The following is a 7,086-nucleotide window of genomic DNA, read 5'->3' as shown; positions in this document are numbered from 1 at the left end:
TCTTCTTGTCACATAAAACTTATGTTAAATACATTTGGTTATGCTTTTGTCTTGTTGTCCTTTGTTATAGAGAATCATGAACCTTTTGATGGGTAAGGAAAAGATATTCCTTTTTCTCCCCTATAATCAACAGGAAAGGGTTTCAAAATTAGTTCTCAAGCGTCCCAAGAAGCCTCTCTCTCAAGTCGTCAACTTCTTCCCTGTCTGATGGCCCAATTAGGCAATAACTGTCTTTCTGCTCTGGGTTTTCTGGGTTTCTTTCAAAGACTCCTAATGACTTGGTGTAGCCAGTTGCAGGTGAGGACTGGGGAGATAAGCCCTATGGTACAATGAAGAGTGGGCATCTGGTACTCAAAAGCCCAGGTTCCTGGGGGCTCCTGAGGACCCAGCCAGTGGGCAATGCTTTGTCAGTTATTCTGAAAGTGTTGCCCAAGTCCTATGTTGTGCAGAGCAACAATTCAAATATCACCGTCAAGTAGATCATAATTAAGAAGTTTAAAGGCATAGTGCTTGTTCTTATAAAATATTTGCAACATGTGGTTCTGTTACGTAGATAGCGAGGGATTCCAGGTCTCCTAGGGACAAAAGCAGGTGCTGCTGCAATTCACACCCTCCCACAGTGGGCTTTCAGAGAGGCTTATGGGAGATCTGTATATGCAGTGAGACTCAGGTCATGCAACTCCCAACTGTCCAGTCAAAGTAGTTCCATGGTGACATCTGAGCCACAGGGAGGTCCCAACCTGGGCACTACAAAACAAGACGCAGACCATAACCAATTCCTTTCTGCGCCCCTTCCTTTGCTCTGCCTTTGCTGCGACAATGGGTCTGGTCATCATCTGTGGCGTATGTATCATGCTCTGTAAATCTATATCTTGCTCTTACCCGATAACCCTATCTTTCTCTCCTCGATTAACCACGTTTCTGTGCTTGCCTAACTTTGGCATGTGTGGTCATTCTTCAGCCATGGGCACGCCAATAACCAACATTTTCATGCTAAAATCTGACAGTTCCACTTGCTTCTCAGTAATTTGAAGCTTAGAAAGGAGTTACAGATATTTTCAACCAACATATCTGGTTCATGAGTTATTTAAAGATAAAAAGACTTATTCATATGGTCCCCACAGAATGAGAGTTTGTGATTGTTTGAAATAGTACCTGGGATAAAGTTTAACCTGATGTTTATCTAAAGGGAAATTTTGTCAAATGTATTAACAGTAAAAGCAAAATTGAAAGAAATATATATATATATATATATATATTTTTTTTTTTTTTGAGACAGAGTCTCACTCTGTTGCCGGAGTAGAGTGCCGTGGCGTCAGCCTAGCTCACAGCAACCTCAAACTCCTGGGCTCAAGCAATCCTTCTGCCTCAGCCTCCCGAGTAGCTGGGACTACAGACATGAGCCACCATGCCCAGCTAATTTTTTCTATATAGATTTTTAGTTGTCCAAATAATTTCTTTCTATTTTTAGTAGAGACGGGGTCTCGCTCTTGCTCAGGCTGGTCTCAAACTCCTGACCTTGAGCGATCCACCCCCCTCGGCTTCCTAGAGTGCTAGGATTACAGGCGTGAGCCACCGCGCCCGGCCTGAAAGAAATATTTTTTAGTTAATTATGAAGGTAAACTGTTCTCAATATTAGTAGAAATGCTAATTTATATACAAGTGATGTGTCACAATCAGATTTTATCTATTGCTAACATATTACCCTCTAGTCAATAAAACTAGTTTCCCGGAAGCTATTGTATTACTAGAGAAGCTTCTAGTTCTTTTACTGTGCGTACTTGAAAGTAATAAAGTTTCATTTCTTTAGAAGTGCTTTATAAGTCAGACTTTTCCTTAATTTAGCCAGAACTTTGCATAAAATCAGTTCTTGTTAGTGAGGCTTCTTGTTAGATGCAGGTTTTCCATTTGAAAACATTGATGTTAGTGCGATCAATATTTTATGTTATCCAAATAACTGGTCAATCTGGAGAGGCCTTCCCCTCAGGTCTCCTAGATGGACGGCAGAAAGCACAATACTGAGTAACTAATCCTCTCATTTCCCAAGCTGGCTTTTAGGTTGGAAAAAAAAAAGTCTGTCCTTAATTTTCCTTGCTCTTTTATTCTTCAAATTTCCTGATTCTTATTTCTAAGTATACACTTCCCCTGAAATCCTTGCAACAATGATGAAGAAATATGGAAAGGAATTAGGGAAGGAAAAAAATATCTTGTGTGAAAGAGATTAAGAGATAGGGAGAGGACAGAGAAGAGAGGAGAGGAGAGGAGAGGAAGGAAAGGAACGAATGATGGAGAAAGGAAGGGAGAGGAAAATGCACCAAAGAGGTATTGAGAATTCAGCTCAGATGGGGAGAAGGTCAGGGGAGGCTCATGAAAACACACATGGGCAAAGCAAGGCGGGTTGGGGTGAGAAGAAAGAGGAAGTAGAAGAAAGATAAAGGAATGATGTATCAATAAACTCCTCTCAGCCTCTGACCTGGGTGGGTCCACTTCTTTTACATTTCCTGAAAGCTACTTTCTTTTCTCAGCAGAATCATTACCAGCTGTATGACTTCCCTCTACGTGTCTTCATTCCTACAATTCCAAAGTCAGAAAAGAAAATTATTTTCACATTAGCAACTCATTAAATGCCTCCATATTTGTAGCTGAATCACTGCTGGGCTGAATGCATTGTTTTTACACATCTAAATGCCTACTTGGAGGCATTGTCAGCCAGGGCATCTAGGCTGGGAGCCCTTCTGTCATGCATATGGGTAAGTGGGTGGGGTGGGGCTGTGTCAGAATCATCCATCATCCTCCATCAATGTCGCCACCACCTGCGGGGACCCAGCCAATGGGCAGGCAGTCACTCAGGCCTGACAGCTGGCCATCAGTCCCAGGTGGGGGCTATGCTCTGGGCTTCCAAGGTATTAGCTGCTGGGTGGCTCCTTTTACTAAGACCTGTAAGTTCTAGGAAGCTAGAATCATGAAGGATATTGGCGATTTTACTTGCCTGCATGACAACTGGCCAGGGTAAGGCCATTAGTGGGGACATTTGTTCTGTATTTACCTGAAATTATGGTGGATCATCATTTAAAAGTGAATATTGGGCAGTTCAAACAAAAACAGTAAGCACTTTCATGCATGGCAAAACATAATGTTTATTTTAGTGTCAAGACTTTAATATCATGCAAATCTAGACTAAATCATGGCAACTGGTGGCCTAACTAGACAAGGTACTAATGAGTTAAGGCTTTCTCTTTGTTATAAACTCTCTCTTCCTGAGAATGCTTAATTAGCACCTCTTTTTTTAAGTTGAGATATATCAATTATACTCAATATAAAACAGAGTTTACAACCTTAAATGTACAGTGCTATGACTTTTTGCATAAGTACCCATCTCTATAACCACCTCCTAGATCACAATAGGATTATATACTTCTTTTTCAATCACACATCTCATAATACCCCATATTACAGTAACTTATGAATATTTTTATTTCCTTTATTGAACTGTAAACACTTAAAAGACAGAGTCCTAGTCCTTTTCAGATTTATAGTTCTTACAGTGCCTGGCTTGGTACATTGTACACAGGAGGTGTTTCACTTTCTTTAAGTTAATAAAAAAAACTCTAAGTAATTTTGAAGTCAGAATACGTCTTTAAAAAGTCTCACATACTTAGTACAGGTTTTAACAAACAGGAGATCAAGGAGAAAAGAAAATACAAGAGAATGAAATGAAAAAGAAAGCTTCCTGCTTCCCAGAATGGAAATTCATTCAACAAATATTTTTTGAGCCAAGTGCACATACTAGGCACAGGATCTATAGTCTTGAAACTATTGGTGAACAAACCTCTGCCTTCAAGAAGTTTACAGTCTAACAGGGAAATTGAGTCTTATGGAGAGAGGAGTCTAAGAGAGAGGAGTCTATGAGAGAGGAGTCTATGAGAGATTATTACAAGAGAGCAAAAGACCTTGGACATATTCGAAACATGTTTTAGTAAAATTTTAATGGAGTCTGATTTACCACGGCATTCCTGTTCTAGAGAGAGGTTAGTGCAAAAAGAATACTGCTAGCACAACACTGAAGGGAAGGCAGAAGTAGGAAATCTGCATATTTATTTTAATTTGATATATGAACACTTTGGTCATGGCATATCTAAACTTTGTCCTGAGATGGAGACTTAATACTAAATTTACAATCATTGCCAGTATCAAGGTGCACCAAAGCTCCATGAAGAGTACTCAGTTGACTGCCAAATGTCCCTATTAATTGATATTTAAGAAAGCTATACATTTCTCCATCAGGATGGTTCTTGTCAGCCTCTGCTCTTATTTTTCTGCCTTGGTCTTAAATAAACTCCATAAAACTGTTTCTATTGTCATACTCTCATGTGGAACCAGCCCTACTCTATTTTTCAAGTCAGTCCTGCAAGATGTGAAAACACATACAGCAGCCTTCACTCCAGAGTCCACAGGAGTCTGAATTAATTTACACTTACTATGTCCAATATTATAGATTTATGTAGATCTGAGATGCCTTCAGCACCAACTGAGCGATCCAGTTTCCTAGAGGTGAAGTCTAGGACTCAATCGTCTCCAAGTTGCATTGCTTTTAATTCCTGGGTTGACCCAGTCCTCACCCCCTGGGTTTCTCTGTGGGGCCCAACTCTGTGGACTTACCAGTCTCCCAACAGGTCTGAATGCCCTGCCCTGAACCCCAATATGCCTGGCTGAGATCCAGTGCTTGCCTTCATCTTTCCTAAGTCAGGGAGGGTCCTGCCTTCTAGTTGAAGTTGAGTCACATCTCTCCAGAACTTCCCGAGGAACTTGGCTTGTGAATGTGTTCTCTGTCTTAGTTTTCCTCTGCTGTTCTGGACCAGGCAATCAGACTTCCTGGTAGGAACTAAAACATGTTGAACAACTACACCTTGACATACCCAAGTGTTCTCCTGAGGATGGGGCTCTGATCTATCTCATGCCCAGTGAACAGGTCCCGACCTGGTCCATGGCCTTTGAGTTGCCAATATCCCCACCTACCTTAGAGCTGAAAGCGCCAAAGTCTTGAAGCACCTTGTACATTTTGGTGATTTAACAATGCAACTCAGGCCTGAAGGAATAAAACTTCAGTGGTCACTGTGTCCATTCCCTTGTCTTCAGGATGCATTGTTTTTAAATGATCCCAGATGATTAGGTATTAATTGTTTGGAAAACTGTAAAAATTTCAAGGTTCATGCAGAGAACTAGATAATCCCACAAAGGAGAGAATACATGAGTGGAAAGAAACATTGTTTTCATGGTAAATCTGACAGATGCTTCTTTAAGTTTTAAACATGTAGTAGCTTTAACTAAGCTCATTTTCACTTTCATCTAGTATTTTGGTCTTTTGATTTTATGGTCCCTTTAACTTTATTCCAATCATCATGCAGACAGAATCAAGTAGATTGAAATGAGAAACCACTCAGAGAATTTGAGAACTGAAAGGATGTCCATGCCTTGAATTTACAACATATTAATAATAATAAACAGGACAGTGGCTGCTTCATCACCTCCAGTGATGGGTAGCTCATTACCTCACAAAGCAACAAATCCTAATTGTGAAAAGATCTAATTTCAAGTCATTGTCATCTTACTACTAATGGAAATAAACTTTGTTGTCTATTTCATGCATTAATAAGGAATAACAAACATTTGTTGAGTACTTGTGTTCCAAGTATTCTGCCAGACTAAAATTTATGGCAAAAGTAGACATGATCTTTGACCTTCAGTCACTCACAGTCATGGGGGAGATAAAGCCTTTTTAAAAGTTATTATTTTTAATTGACACACAATAATTGTACACAAGTATGGGGAATAGTGTGATATTTCAATACATGTAGACAATAAGTAATGATCAAATCAGGGCAATTAGCAAACCCATCACTCAGACATTTATTATTTCTTTGTGCTGGCAACATTCAAAATCCTCTATTCTAGCTATTTGAAAATACACAAGATGTACTCTTAAATGAATAATTATGACACATGCCAAAGGTGACAAAATCTATGCAAAGCATTTTGAGAGAACCAAGAAAAGAAGCGACTAACCCTGGCTGAGGGATGTGGTGCTGGGAGAGAGTCATGGGAGGTTTCACAGAGCAGGTGAGAGATAATCTAAACTTTGAAGAATGAATAGGCATTTTGCTGACAGGGAAGAGCATTAAAAACAAACTGCTCCAAGAAAAGGTCATTTCCAAAGTATGGTAGAATTTTTTATGTTGAAGGTGACAGACTGCCCAACTCACATTAGCTGAAGTCAAAATATAAGCAGGTTTGTCTTCAGGTGTCATTTGACTCAGGGTTCAAACAATCTTACCATTATTCTGGCTCCAGTTTTCCGTGACTCGATCAGCTCTTCCTTCCTTCATCTTCAGGCTGGGACTGCATAGTAACAAAATGACAGCAACAGTTCCAGACCTCACATCTGCATCCACCACTGTCTGGGGGAAATGTGGCACGTATTAGGATTCACTTTTGCTCATTAGATCTAATTGGATTATGTACACATCTCTGAATCTATTATTGTATTAATAGTTAATGGGGGTGTGTAGGGTTACGGCTGACTCTCCTATGACAAAAGACAGGTTAGCAAGAGAAAAACAACAATGTATTTAACAAAATTTTATGTGACATGGGAGCCTTCAGAAACAAAAACTCAAAAACCTAGGGAAAACTAACTTTCGTGCTTAGGTTTGATGAGCAATGGACAGCCACGTAGAAATGTGATTGGATGACCTCATGCTTGATAGACTGAGGGGAACCTGGCAAGGCTTGTTTGTCCAGATTCTTATCAGCCTCACTGTGTAGCAATTGCTTCCTCTGGGTGTAAGACAGAGTACCTGGCACAGAGGGTCTTCAGGGAGACAGGAGAAGGTCAGAGAGTGACATTTCTAGGTTTTATGGTTTGCTTTGAGGTAGAGGAGCTCAAGTTTCTATGACCTGCTTTGGGAGAGAGAGGAGAAGAGGTAGGAGAAGGTCAGGGAGAGCTTCTTGCTTCCGAGGCCCTTCCAATCTCCTCAGTTCAAAGCACTGAGCATGCCAAAGTGCCATCCTTTGGGATATTGTTTTCTG

This window comes from Propithecus coquereli, unplaced genomic scaffold, assembly GCF_000956105.1.
Source record: "Propithecus coquereli isolate 6110/MARCELLA unplaced genomic scaffold, Pcoq_1.0 Scaffold98, whole genome shotgun sequence".
In the NCBI taxonomy this organism is placed as follows: Eukaryota; Metazoa; Chordata; class Mammalia; order Primates; family Indriidae; genus Propithecus; species Propithecus coquereli.
Note: the sequence above shows the minus strand (reverse complement) of the source record.